The 12,333-nt window shown below is 44.4% G+C and overlaps 1 non-coding gene across 1 annotated transcript; it reads left to right on the top strand.

Annotated features, from left to right (window-relative positions):
- Positions 1 to 1,781: 1,781 nt before the first annotated feature.
- Positions 1,782 to 1,853, top strand: trnam-cau (transfer RNA methionine (anticodon CAU)). Its single transcript has one exon. It is a non-coding gene; the product is annotated as a tRNA-Met (tRNA).
- The last annotated feature ends 10,480 nt before the right edge of the window (positions 1,854 to 12,333 follow it).

Genomic DNA, 12,333 nt, shown 5'->3' with positions numbered 1-12,333 from the left:
CATAGATCACTGAAGGCAGCAGCACAGGTAGATAAGGTGGTTAGGAAAGCATATGGGGTACTTGTCTTTATTAGTGGAGGCATAGAATATAAGAGCAGGGAGGTTATGATGGAGCTGTATAAAACGCTAGTTAGGCCACAGCTGGAGTACTGTGTACAGTTCTGGACACCATACTATAGGAAGGATGTGATTGCACTGGAGAGGGTGCAGAGGAGATTCACCAGGATGTTGCCTGGGCTGGAGCATTTCTGCTATGAAGAGAAACTGAAAAGGCTAGGGTTGTTTTCCTTAGAGCAGAGAAGGCTGAGGGGGGACATCATTGAAGAATACAAAATTATGAGGGGCATTGATAGGTTATATAGGAAGAGACTTCTTCCGTTAGCGGAGGGGTCAATAACCAGGGGGCAAAGATTTAAGGTAAAGGGAAAGAGGTTTAGAGGGGAATTTGAGGAAATTGTTTTCCACCCAGAGGGTGGTTGGAATCTGAACACACTGCCTGAAGGGGTGGTAGAGGTAGGAACCCTCACAACATTTAAGAAGCATTTAGATGAGCACTTGAAACGTCATAGCATACAAGGCTGCGGGCCAAGTGCAGGAAAATGGGATTAGAATACTTTGGTGCTTGATGGTCTGCACAGACACGATGGGCCGAATGGCCTGTTTCTGTACTGTATAACTCTATGACTCTATATAAGTCTAAGTCTAAAGTGCGTTATCAGATTGAGAGAATCTGAAAGATAGTATAACCTGAGAAACAAACTGAGATTTCAGTTTAAAACGCACCCAGATTGTGAAACTGAAAGATACAATAGCAATTCAATTTGTATAGACTGAGCTTTGGATCATATTCCAGCCCTCATACAGTATCAGACTGGAAGATCCTGTCGCAATTCCATTAGTGCAGACTCAGCTCTACATGACAGAGCAGGCAACATATTTAAACAACCGGGAACACTTTTACACAAGACGGATCATATTTACACAACTGAGAAGATCCTTACCCAACAGGGAACCATTTTACATAATACCAGAGAGCATCTTTACACAACAGCGAATACAGTAAGAAAGAAAAGAAGCAAATTATTATCGTGCACAGGGAATGTGGGGTGGATTGTGATCTCAGATAGGGAATGTGGGATGGACTGGGATTTCACACAGGGAATGTGGGTGGACTGGGCTCTCACACAGGGAATGTGGGTTGGACTGGGATCTCACACACAGCCTCATGCTGTGCGAAAGACCCAGAGAGCCAGTGAAGGACGTTTAAAACATAGTCACTGTTGTAGGAAATGCTGCATCCAATTTGCCACGAAGATCAATCTGATAATGAGCAGATAATCACTTGTTTTAGTGACGTTGAGGGATAAATACTGGCCAGGACAAGAGGAAGAGCTTAAAACAGAAAACACTGAAAATATTCTATTACACAGCAGGAAATATCTTTAAAAGAACACAGGGGACATCTTAACAGAGAACACGTTTCCATAAATCATCCGTCTTTCGCTGTCTCTTGCTGGTTTGCTCAGTAACTTTCTCTGTCTGTTCCTTTCTGGGTCCTGAAATCTCTTCCTGGTTTTCTGTGTGTCTTTCTCTGCCTGCCTGATTGTCGGTGCTGTTACTCAGTGTCCTTGTGCCATTGTGCAGTGAGGGTGAGTCTGTCAGCGAGTGTGTTGCTGAGTCTGGGTTCTTGAGCAATCTGACAACAATCCGATTTTGTTAAAAAGAAATTGGGGAAATGATCATATTTCACTAATAGGCAGTTGAAATCAAAGTCACCCGGTAGCAGAGTGGCGCAGCGGAAGCGTGCTGGGCCCATAACCCAGAGGTCGATGGATCGAAACCATTCTCTGCTATTCATGTTTTGTAGTAACACAAATTGTTTACTTTCAAAACATCAAGTGTTTATCCACAATCACATCATGCTTCTTCAAACGCTTTATTGCAATCAGCTTTTTTCTTCCACTCAATACATCAATCAGCAACAAGTCTCACAAACCAATTTGTTGCGCACAGGAACACAAGCTGCACCAGCTGCAAACACGTTTCACCCCAGTCTCTCCTCTTTGTTAAACCATTCCTGCAGCGCCTCCTCTCCACCAGCAGATGTAAAACGACGGCAAATGGTCACAGTCAGGAGATGGTGAGTAACAGAAAGTAAAACAATAAGACGGAAAACCTTTACTGAACATTGAATTCAATAATTTCCGAGCATGACAGCACCCACCACACACTCCCCCCACCCTCTCCTTTTTATGTGTAGTTATTTTTCCTTTTTTTCTTTTTAATTTGCTTATTTTATTTTAGGTTTTTTCGTGTGTTTAGTTTGTTTCTACTGTGCCTACCCACTGTTTCTGCTTTTTAATTTTTTTAATGCTTGTGCTTGGACTGCTCTGTGCTTTACAGTCTATTTACACCCTCTCTGCAGTAATGCTTTGTCTTTCAGCACACCATTAACATACTCTGCTGAGTGATTCCAGCATTTCTTGTTTTTGTTTCAGATTTCCAGCATCCGCAGTATTTTGCTTTTATTTTGCCATTAACATACGGTTGGCCTTTGTTCCATGACCTTCTGGTCAGTTATTCTCTGTGACCTTGTCCTATCAACACCTTCTCTTTTGTTATCTCTCCCCCACCCCCCCCCCCCCCACCCACCTGCTTTACTTGCTTCAAATCTTTTACATTTCTAATATTTGTCAGTTCTGAAGAAGGGTCACTCCCTGAAACGTTAACTATGTTTCTCTCTCCACAGATGCTGCCAGAGCTGCTGGGTATTTCCAGCATTTCTTGTGTTTATTTCAGACAAGTGCCCTGTTTCTCTATCTCAGTCTCATTGTCTCTCTCTCGCTCTGTCTGTCCCTCACTTTCTGCTTCCTAATAGTCTATTCTTGGTTTTCTGTGTTTTTCTCTCTGTGTCCCATTGTCGATGGTGTTGCTCAGCGTCCTTGTAACATTGTGTAGCCAGGCTGAGCCTCCCAACACCTGTGTTGCTGTAATAAAAACAGAAAATGTTGGAAATGCTCATTAGATCTGGCGGCATCTGTGGAGAGAGAAACAAAGTTAACTTGAGTTAACGAAACAGACCTGAAATGTTAACTGTTCTCTCTGCACAGATGCTGCCAGACCTACTGAGCATTTCAAGCATTTTCTGTTTATGTTTCAGATTTGCAGTATCCGCAGTATTTTGCTTTTGTACGTGTGTTGCTATGTCTGGGACTGTTTGAGTGCAATGCTATCGCTTCATAAACAGCGTTGAAACAAGCATTTATCTCGCAAACACACAACACCAATACACAGTTGGATAGAAACAGCAGCCTGCAGCAGAGGGCGCAGTGGAATTTATTAACACAAATAATTCACCAACACATTATTTACTGCTACCCGCATTCACAACACGCTTTGTGTTAACACATTTTACTCTTTATTTACATCAACTTCTTGCTTCCAGTCAACACTTCAATCTGGAACACAGCTTCCAAATCACCTTTATTCACGAACCCGAACACAAGCTGCAAATGCTGCAAACACACACCAGCCGAGATTTTCCCCTTTCTGTCAACACATTCTTGCATCATTGCCTCTCCACCAACAGTTGCTACTAGAATCATAAAATCATAGAATGGCTACAGCATAGAAGCAGGCCATTCAGCCTGTCGAACCCGTGCTGGCTCTCTGCCAGAGCAACTCACCTCGTCCCACTCCCCAGTCAGTTTAATTTCGAAGGTGGGGAAACTTATCGAAAGAATAACTCGAGACAACATTAATAGTCTCTTGGACAAATGTGGGTTAATTCAAGAAAGCCAGCATAGATTCCTTAAGGGAAAATCACGTTTAACTGTGCTGCTGGAGTTTTTTTGATGAGGTAACAGAGAGGGTTGATGAGGGCAATGCTGTTGATGTGGTCGACATGGACTGTCAAAAGGTCTGGCAGCATCTGAAAGGTCACTGACCTGAAACGTGAACTTATTTCAGATTTCCAGCATCTGCAGTATTTTGCTTTTATTGCCTTTCAAAAGGTGTTTGATACAATGCAACACAACAGACTTGTGAGCAAATTTATAACTCATGGAGTATAAGGGACAGTAGTAACAGGGATATGGATGGCACAGTGGCACAGTGCAGCACTGCAGCCTCACAGCTCCAGCGACCCGGGTTCAATTCTGTGTACTGCCAGTGTGCAGTTTGCAAGTTCTCCCTGTGTCTGTGTGGGTTTTCGCCGGGTGTTCCAGTTTCCTCCCACAAGCCAAAAGACTTGCAGGTTGGTAAGTAAATTGGCCATTATAAATTGCCCCTAGTATAGGTAGGTGGTAGGGAAATAGAGGGACAGGTGGGGATGTGGTAGGAATATGGGATTAGTGTAGGATTAGTATATATGGGTGGTTGATGGTTGGCACAGACTCGGTGGGTCGAAGGGCTTGTTTCAGTGCTGTATCTCTAAAAAAAAATGGAATTGGCTGAATGACGGGAAACAAAGTGTAGTGATCAATGGATGTTTTTCGGGCTAGGGGAAGGTTTGGAGTGGAGGTCACCAAGGGTCAGTGTTGGGACTCCTGCTTTTCCTGATATATATTAATTACCTAGACCTTGGTATACAGGGCAGAATTTCAAAGTTTGTGGATGTTATGAAAATTGGAAGCATTGTGAACTCTGAGGAGGATAGTGTAGAACTTCAAAAGGACATGGACAAGTTGGTGGAAAGGGCAGACAGATGGCAGGTGAAGTTCAATGTCGAGAAATGTCAATTGATAAATTTTGGTCAGAAGAACATGGAGAGACAATATAAAATAAAGGGTACAATTCTAAATGGGGTGCAGGAGCAGAAGGACCTGAGGGTATAAGTCATTGAAGGTGGCAGGATAGGTTGAGAGAGTTGTTAATAAAGCATACAGTTGCCTCAGCTTTAGTAATAGAGGCATAGAGTACAAGAACAAGGAGGTCATGTTGAACTTGTACAAGACACTAGACTCAGCTGAAGTACTGCGTCCAGTTCTGGGTGCCACACTTTAGGAAAGATGTGAAGGCATTGGAGAGATTATGGAAAAGATTCATGAGAATGGTTCCAGGGATGAGGAACTTCAGTTATGAAGATAGATTGGAGAAGTTAGGACTGATTTACTTGGAGAAACGAAGACTAAGAGGAGATTTCATAGTGGTATTCAAAATGGACAGAGTGGATAGGGAGAAACTATTCCCACTTGTGAAAGGATCGAGAATAAGAGGGCACAGATTTAAAGCTAAAAGAAGCAAAAGCGAGATGCGGAAAAACTTTTTCATGCAGCGAGTGGTTAAAGTATGAACTGCCTGAGAATGTGATGGAGGCAGGTTCAATTGAAGCATTCAAAGGGGAATTAGACTGTTATCTGAAAAGGAAGAACGTGCAGGATTATGGGGAGAGGACGGGGAAGTGACATGAGGTGAATTGCTCATTTGGAGAGTCAGTGCAGACACGATGGGCCAAATGGCCTCCTTCTGTGCAGTAACAATTCTGTGATTCTGTGATTCCAATATTCAAGTCATTTGTATATATGGTGGTCCTGGCACTGACCCTTGTGGACATTACTGTCCACCATCTTCCATTCTGAAAAACAACCAAATACTCACTTTTTTTTGTTATTTCAGCCATTTTTTAATCCAAGCAGATACTGACCCTCCTATTCCAGGAGCCTCAGTTTTGTTACCCAGCCTTTTATGTGGTAGTTTCTCAAACGCTTTCTTAAAATCCATATAGAAAACATCCATTGCTTTCCCTTCATCAACCTTTTCTGTTTCTTCATCAAAAAAATCAGTTAGATTAGTGAAGAAGTGGAAAGGTGCTGAACCTCTCAGTTTTCGGTCTTCCCAAACCAAGATCAAGGCCTGAATAATGAACCGATTGCCTCATTAGTTCTGTGAATAATACAATGATTTCATAGACAAAGTTTTGAAACATTCCTGCCCATAAATCTTGATAACAGAGAGTGTGTGGATCTCCTGACTCAGAATGTTTAATGGATACAGTCCTCAGATCCGACAAGGAACCCCTGAGCATCCACAGCAAAGACAGTGTGGATGAGGAAATGTAAGAGCCGGGAGCTGAAACTCAGGGACGGCCGAGCTCTCCTGTCATTGAGCTTGTGTGTCTGCTCTGCTCGCCGCACTTCCGGCTCTACTTTGTTTCCAATGAAAAGATGAAAAGGGCCGTTCGGTTTTCCTCTCACTGACAGCGTGTTTCACTCGGGTTAATATAACCCGGGACTTTTGCTGCTGAAATGAATTCTGCAAGGTCCCAGAAAACACACCGGCTTCCTCCTTTCACCCCTCTTTCTATCGGATTGTTTTACCAGGAGGGGCTCAATAATAACAAACCCCCTGCAGGGAATGACCACAAATTGAGCATCTAAATGGGGCAAGTGGGCAGCTTTCTGGGTTCTAGGTTCCCCCTACTCCGCCCCTCCCTCCCTCCAGTCCAAGCCCCTCTTCACTTTCTTTCTTTGGGACTTTGATGAGGGTGAAATGGGGAAAGTTCCCATTCATGTCTGAATGCGGAATTGCTGCAAAGATCTGCGCAAGCGCGACATATCCCCGCCCCCAATGTGACGGCACAATCAGGATTGGAGCGCATGCGCAGCCTTTCCCCAACCCAGTCTGTGAGGCCATTCACTCAATGAGGGGAAGACGCTTTAAATCAGCTGCTATAGGAGACTTCCCGGATCCGGGGGAAGGGAACAAACAGCATCTGCTTCCAGCAGCCACTGCTTTGGGAGCGTGTCCGCAGATGTGCTCAGAGATTAGCATTGAGTGGTGGGAAGTTGAGTGGGAGTGTTTGGAACAGGCACTGTGGAGCAGGAGCTGCTCCCGGAACATGGAGTGAGCCGGGAACACGGGGAAGGGAGAGTTCATTCTCGGACAGTGTCTGTACAGGCTCAGGGAGACACAATGGGAAGAAATCACTATTGAAAATCACTGACAATTTCACCACCCAAAGGAGAGGGAATTTTCCTGCTTTAGTTCCAGTCTCTCACTGTTCGTTGGATTGTGAACAGTGGGGGGGAAATAGCCGCAAAATAACGATGTGGACAGTTAGACAAAGAGCATTTATTGCAGACACCAGGTGAGAAGTGTGAAAGGCACATTTTAAATAGTGGCTGCTTGTTTTCCGTTGAAATAGAAATGTGACTGTGTAAAGGTTACTGCTCTATCGGACAGTCCCAGTCATTGAGCAGTGCAGGGCTTGTGTTGTTTCTGAATGTCACAAACTTGTTGTAAAACCACTGCAAACACCTGGTAGACAGAAGCTGAATACTGCAGTACTGCAGTGGAGTCAGACACTGACACTGTTTGTGTTCCTGGTTTTCATTTTGTGATTGTTCATAATGATTATTATTGGGACGATTACATTGATCGCTTTTGTATCTTCTATCTCACCAGTTCTTAAGGTTTAAGAGTTACTTTTCATTCCTGCAGGCAAATACATGAAGGAACCTGAATGGATGTGGCGATGTGGTGATTCCTGGCCACAAGAAAAAGTGCAGCGAGCTCGTTCCAACACACAGTCGGTACAGGATCACTCCCAAAGCACAGAGATACTGCCAGCTCATCAGTTCCACTGGAACAAGCAAAAGAAGTAGTCAGACAGACACTGATCCCAAAGTCGAGAGACACATTTTCAATCCAACAGTCAAACAACAGCAGGAGATACAGAAGTTGTTTCCATTTCACTCCAATTCAGTTCAGCTGACAGGTTGATACATCAATCACAGTCCAAAAAAAAACTCACTATCAGATCTGTATAAACTCTGTCACCATGGTCACATTTTAAATATAAAATCTGAAACAGAACAGACAAAATTTACATGATTGAAAGGTACAGAATGAATTATTTACAATTGGGGGAAGGGTAGATATGATGCTGTCAGGCAGGAACTGAGGAGCATAAGTTGGGAGCATATGCTGGCAGGGAAGGGCACGGTCGAAATGTGGAACTTTTTCAAGGAGCAGATAGTAGGGGCCATTGATAAGCATGTCCCTGTCAGACAGGGAAGGGATGGTCATGTGAGGGAACCGTGGTTGACAAGAGAGGTTGAGAGTCTTGTTAGGAAGAAGAAGGATGCGTATATAAGGTTGAGGAAAAAGGGCACAGGCATAGCTCTGGAGGGATACAAGATGGCCAGGAAGGATCTGAAGAAAGGGATTAGGAGAGCTAAGAGAGGGCATGAAAAATGCTTGGCGGGTAGGATAAAAGAAAACCCCAAGGCCTTTTACGCGTATGTCAGAAATATGAGGATGACTAGGGGGACCGTAGGTCCGGTCAAGGACAATAGCGGGAGACTGTGTGTTGAGCCGGAAGAGATAAGTGAGGTTTTGAATGAGTACTTCTCTTCGGTATTTACGAATGAGAAGGGGTGTATTACTGAAGAGGACGGTGTGAAACAGACTGGTAAGCTCGAGGAAGTGCTCGTTAGGAGGGAAGATGTGTTGGGGTTTTTGAATAACTTGAAGATAGACAAGTCTCCCGGGCCTGACGGGGTATATCCAAGGATGTTATGGGAAGCAAGGGATGAAATTGCAGAGCCGCTGGCAATGATCTTTTCATCTTCTCTGTTGACGGGGGTGGTACCAGGTGATTGGAGGGTGGCAAATGTTGTGCCCCTGTTCAAGAAAGGGAATAGGAACAACCCTGGGAATTACAGGCCAGTTAGTCTTACTTCGGTGGTAGGCAAGTTGATGGAAAAGGTGCTGAGGGATAGGATTTCTGAGCATCTGGAAAGACACTGCTTGATTCGGGACAGTCAGCACGGTTTTGTGAGGGGTAGGTCTTGCCTCACAAGCCTGATTGAATTCTTTGAGCAGGTGACCAAGCAAGTGGATGAGGGTAAACCAGTGGATGTGGTGTACATGGATTTTAGTAAGGCATTTGATAAGGTCCCCCATGGTAGACTTATGGAGAAAGTCAGGAGGCATGGGATAGTGGGGAATGTGGCCAGTTGGATTAAGAATTGGCTAACTGATAGAAGGCAGAGAGTGGTCTTAGATGGTAAATACTCAGCCTGGAGCCCAGTTACCAGTGGCGTGCCACAGGGATCAGTTCTGGGTCCTCTCCTGTTTGTGATTTTTATTAACGACTTGGATGAGGAAGTCGAAGGGTGGGTCAGTAAATTTGCAGATGATACAAAGGTTGGTGGAGTTGTGGATACCGAGGAGGGCTATTGTCGTCTGCAAAGGGACTTGGATAGGTTGCAGTGCTGGGCTGAAAAGTGGCAGATGGAGTTTAACCCTGAAAAGTGTGAGGTCGTCCATTTTGGAAGGACAAACACGAATGCAAAATACTGGGTTAACGGTAGGGTTCTTGGGCATGTGGAGGAGCAGAGAGACCTTGGGGTCTATGTGCATAGATCGTTGAAAGTTGCAACTCAAGTGGATAGGGCTGTGAAGAAGGCATATGGGGTGTTAGCGTTCATTAGCAGAGGGATTGAATTTAAGAGCCGTGAGGTGATGATGCAGCTGTACAGGACCTTGGTAAGGCCTCATTTGGAGTACTGTGTGCAGTTCTGGTCGCCTCATTTTAGGAAGGATGTGGAAGCCTTGGAGAGGGTGCAGAGGAGATTTACCAGGATGTTGCCTGGAATGGAGAATAAGTCTTACGAGGAAAGGCTGAACCTTCTAGGCCTCTTCTCATTAGAACGGAGAAGGATGAGGGGTGACATGATAGAGGTTTATAAGATGATCAGGGGAATAGATAGGGTAGACAGTCAGAAACTTTTTCCCCGGGTGGAGCAAAGCGTTACAAGGGGTCATAAATTTAAGGTGAAGGGTGGGAGATATAAGGGGGATGTCAGGGGAAGGTTCTTTACCCAGAGAGTGGTCGGGGCATGGAATGCCTTGCCTGGGGAAGTTGTTGAGTCAGAAACTTTAGGGACTTTCAAACGGCTTTTAGATAGGTATATGGATAAAGGAGAATGATGGGGTATAGATTAAATTGTCCTTGACAGAGGACAAAGGATCGGCACAACATCGTGGGCCGAAGGGCCTGTTCTGTGCTATATTTTCTATGTTCTATGTTCTATGAATGCAAGGAGGTTTCAAGGGGATTTGGACAAGGTAAGGGAATGGGCAAGAACATGGCAGATGGAATATAATGTGAGTAAGTGTGAAGTTCTCCACTTTGGTAGAAAAAGCAGAAAGACAGAGTATTTGTTAAATGGTGAGAGGTTGGGAAGTGTCGATGTTCAAAGTGACCTGGATTTCTTTTTTATTCATTCATGGGTTGTGGGTGTCACTGGCGAGACCAGCATGTATTGCCCATCCCTAATTGCCCTTGAGAAGTTGGTGGTGAGCTGCCTTCTTGAACCGCTGCAGTCCATGTGGGGTAGGTACACCCACAGTGCTGTTAGGGAGTTCCAGAATTTTGACCCAGCAACTGTGAAGGAATGGCAATATACTTCCAAGTCAGGATGGCGTGTGGCTTGGGGGAGAACTTGCAGCTGGCGGTGTTCCCATGCATTTGCTGCCCTTGTCGTTCTAGGTGGTAGAGGTTGCGGGTTTGGAAGGTTTTGTCGAAGGAGCCTTGGTGTGTTTCTGCCATGCATCTTGTAGATGGTACACACTGGTGCTGCTGTGCGTCAGTGATGGAGGGAGTGAATGTTTGTGAATGGGGTGCCAATCAAGTGGGCTGCTTTGTCCTGGATGGTGTTGAGCTTCTTGAGTGTTGTTGGAGCTGCACCCATCCAGGCAAATGGAGAATATTCCATCACACTCCTGACTTGTGCCTAAGAGATGGTGGACAGGCTTTTGGGAGTCAGGAGATGAGTTACTCGCCACAGGATTCCTAGCCTCTGACCTGCTCTTTTAGCCACGGTATTTATATGGCTACTCCAGTTCAATTTCTGGCCAGTGGTAGCCCCTAGTCTGTTGATAGTGGGGGATTCAGTGATAGTACTACCATTGAATCTCATGGGGAGATGGTTAGATTCTCTCTTGTTGGAGATGGATGTCCTTGTTCATGAGCTACTGGAAGCTAGTATGCAGGTGCAGCAAGCAATTAAGAAGGCAAATTGTATGTTGGCTTCATTGAAAGGGGATTTGAGTACCTGAGTAAAGATGTATTGCTTCAATTGTATAATGACTTGGTGAGACCACACCGAGAATATTCTGTACAATTGTGGTTTCTTTATCTCGGGAAGTATATACTTGTGTTACGACCAGGTGAGAAAGGTGTCTCGGGGTCTGTTAATTTCTTCACCTGGTCTTATTGTAACAGGGCTTAATTTTTAAACACATTGTGTTTTGAGCTCCCCCTTTGTGAATCCTTGTTCACAGCTTTCCAATTATAAGGCAAAGTAATGAGCAAAAACAGGCTTTCTTTGGTTTAAAGAAGAAAACCGATATTTATTAAACTTACATAAACTCTAATACGGTTCACCCATACGGATATACGACGTGCCCACGCTAGCATGCATACGCGATACACACATGCAAATAAGGACAGAAAAGAGAAGAAATTGTTAGATGAAAGGTTTGAGGCAGTCTCTAACGTTTTATTTTACTCTGCTGCATGCTCACTTGATTGTAGTTAGTCTTGCTGTTCGTTGGGGCCTAGTGTTCTTCTTAAACCTTGTTCACGTAGGAGACTTTTCTCTCTTTGAGCTTCATCTGTTTTCACAAGATTCAGTTCCGTGGGGAAGAGATGGAGGCAGGCAGGAGGGAGGTCTTATCAGTCCAGGAGAAAAGTGCTTTCTGATTTCAAGTACTGTTTTCTCCAATTTAAAAACTCTCAGTTCAAACCTCTGGAATAGCCAGTTAGTCATGTGACTAAAACTGGTCTGACCATTTCTTCTGTGCATTGGGGAAGCAACAACTGGGTCCCCATTGTTTCAACACTGTCTGTTACTATGCAAATGTCTTTCCAGTCTGGGGCTTGCAATTTTTAAGTTTTAATGTTCATGCGGTGAAATAATGTGTCCCTCAGTCTTGGCAGGTGGGGGTTTGCCTGACACTTGTCATAGAGGGAGTGCAACAGATGTTCACCAGACTAATCCCCTGGGATGGAAGATGATGAGAGACTGCAGAAACTGGCCCTGTATTCTCTAGAGTTTCAAAGAATGACAGATGATCTAATTGAAACTTACAAAATTCTTCCTGGGTCTGACAGGGTCGATATGGATAGAAGGTTTCTTCTGGCTAGTGAGTTTAGAACAAGAGGACACAGTCTCAAAATAAGGGCCGGGCATTTGAGACTTAGATGAGCAGGAATGTCTTTACTTGGTGTGGCAAATCCGTGGAATTCTCTACCCCAGAGGGCTGTGGAGGCTCAATCATTGAACATATTCAAGACAGAAGTTGATAGATTTCCGAATACTA

Source organism: Heterodontus francisci, unplaced genomic scaffold (assembly GCF_036365525.1).
Source record: "Heterodontus francisci isolate sHetFra1 unplaced genomic scaffold, sHetFra1.hap1 HAP1_SCAFFOLD_102, whole genome shotgun sequence".
Classification (NCBI taxonomy): domain Eukaryota; kingdom Metazoa; phylum Chordata; class Chondrichthyes; order Heterodontiformes; family Heterodontidae; genus Heterodontus; species Heterodontus francisci.
Note: the sequence above shows the minus strand (reverse complement) of the source record. Positions and strands in the feature narration are given on the sequence as shown.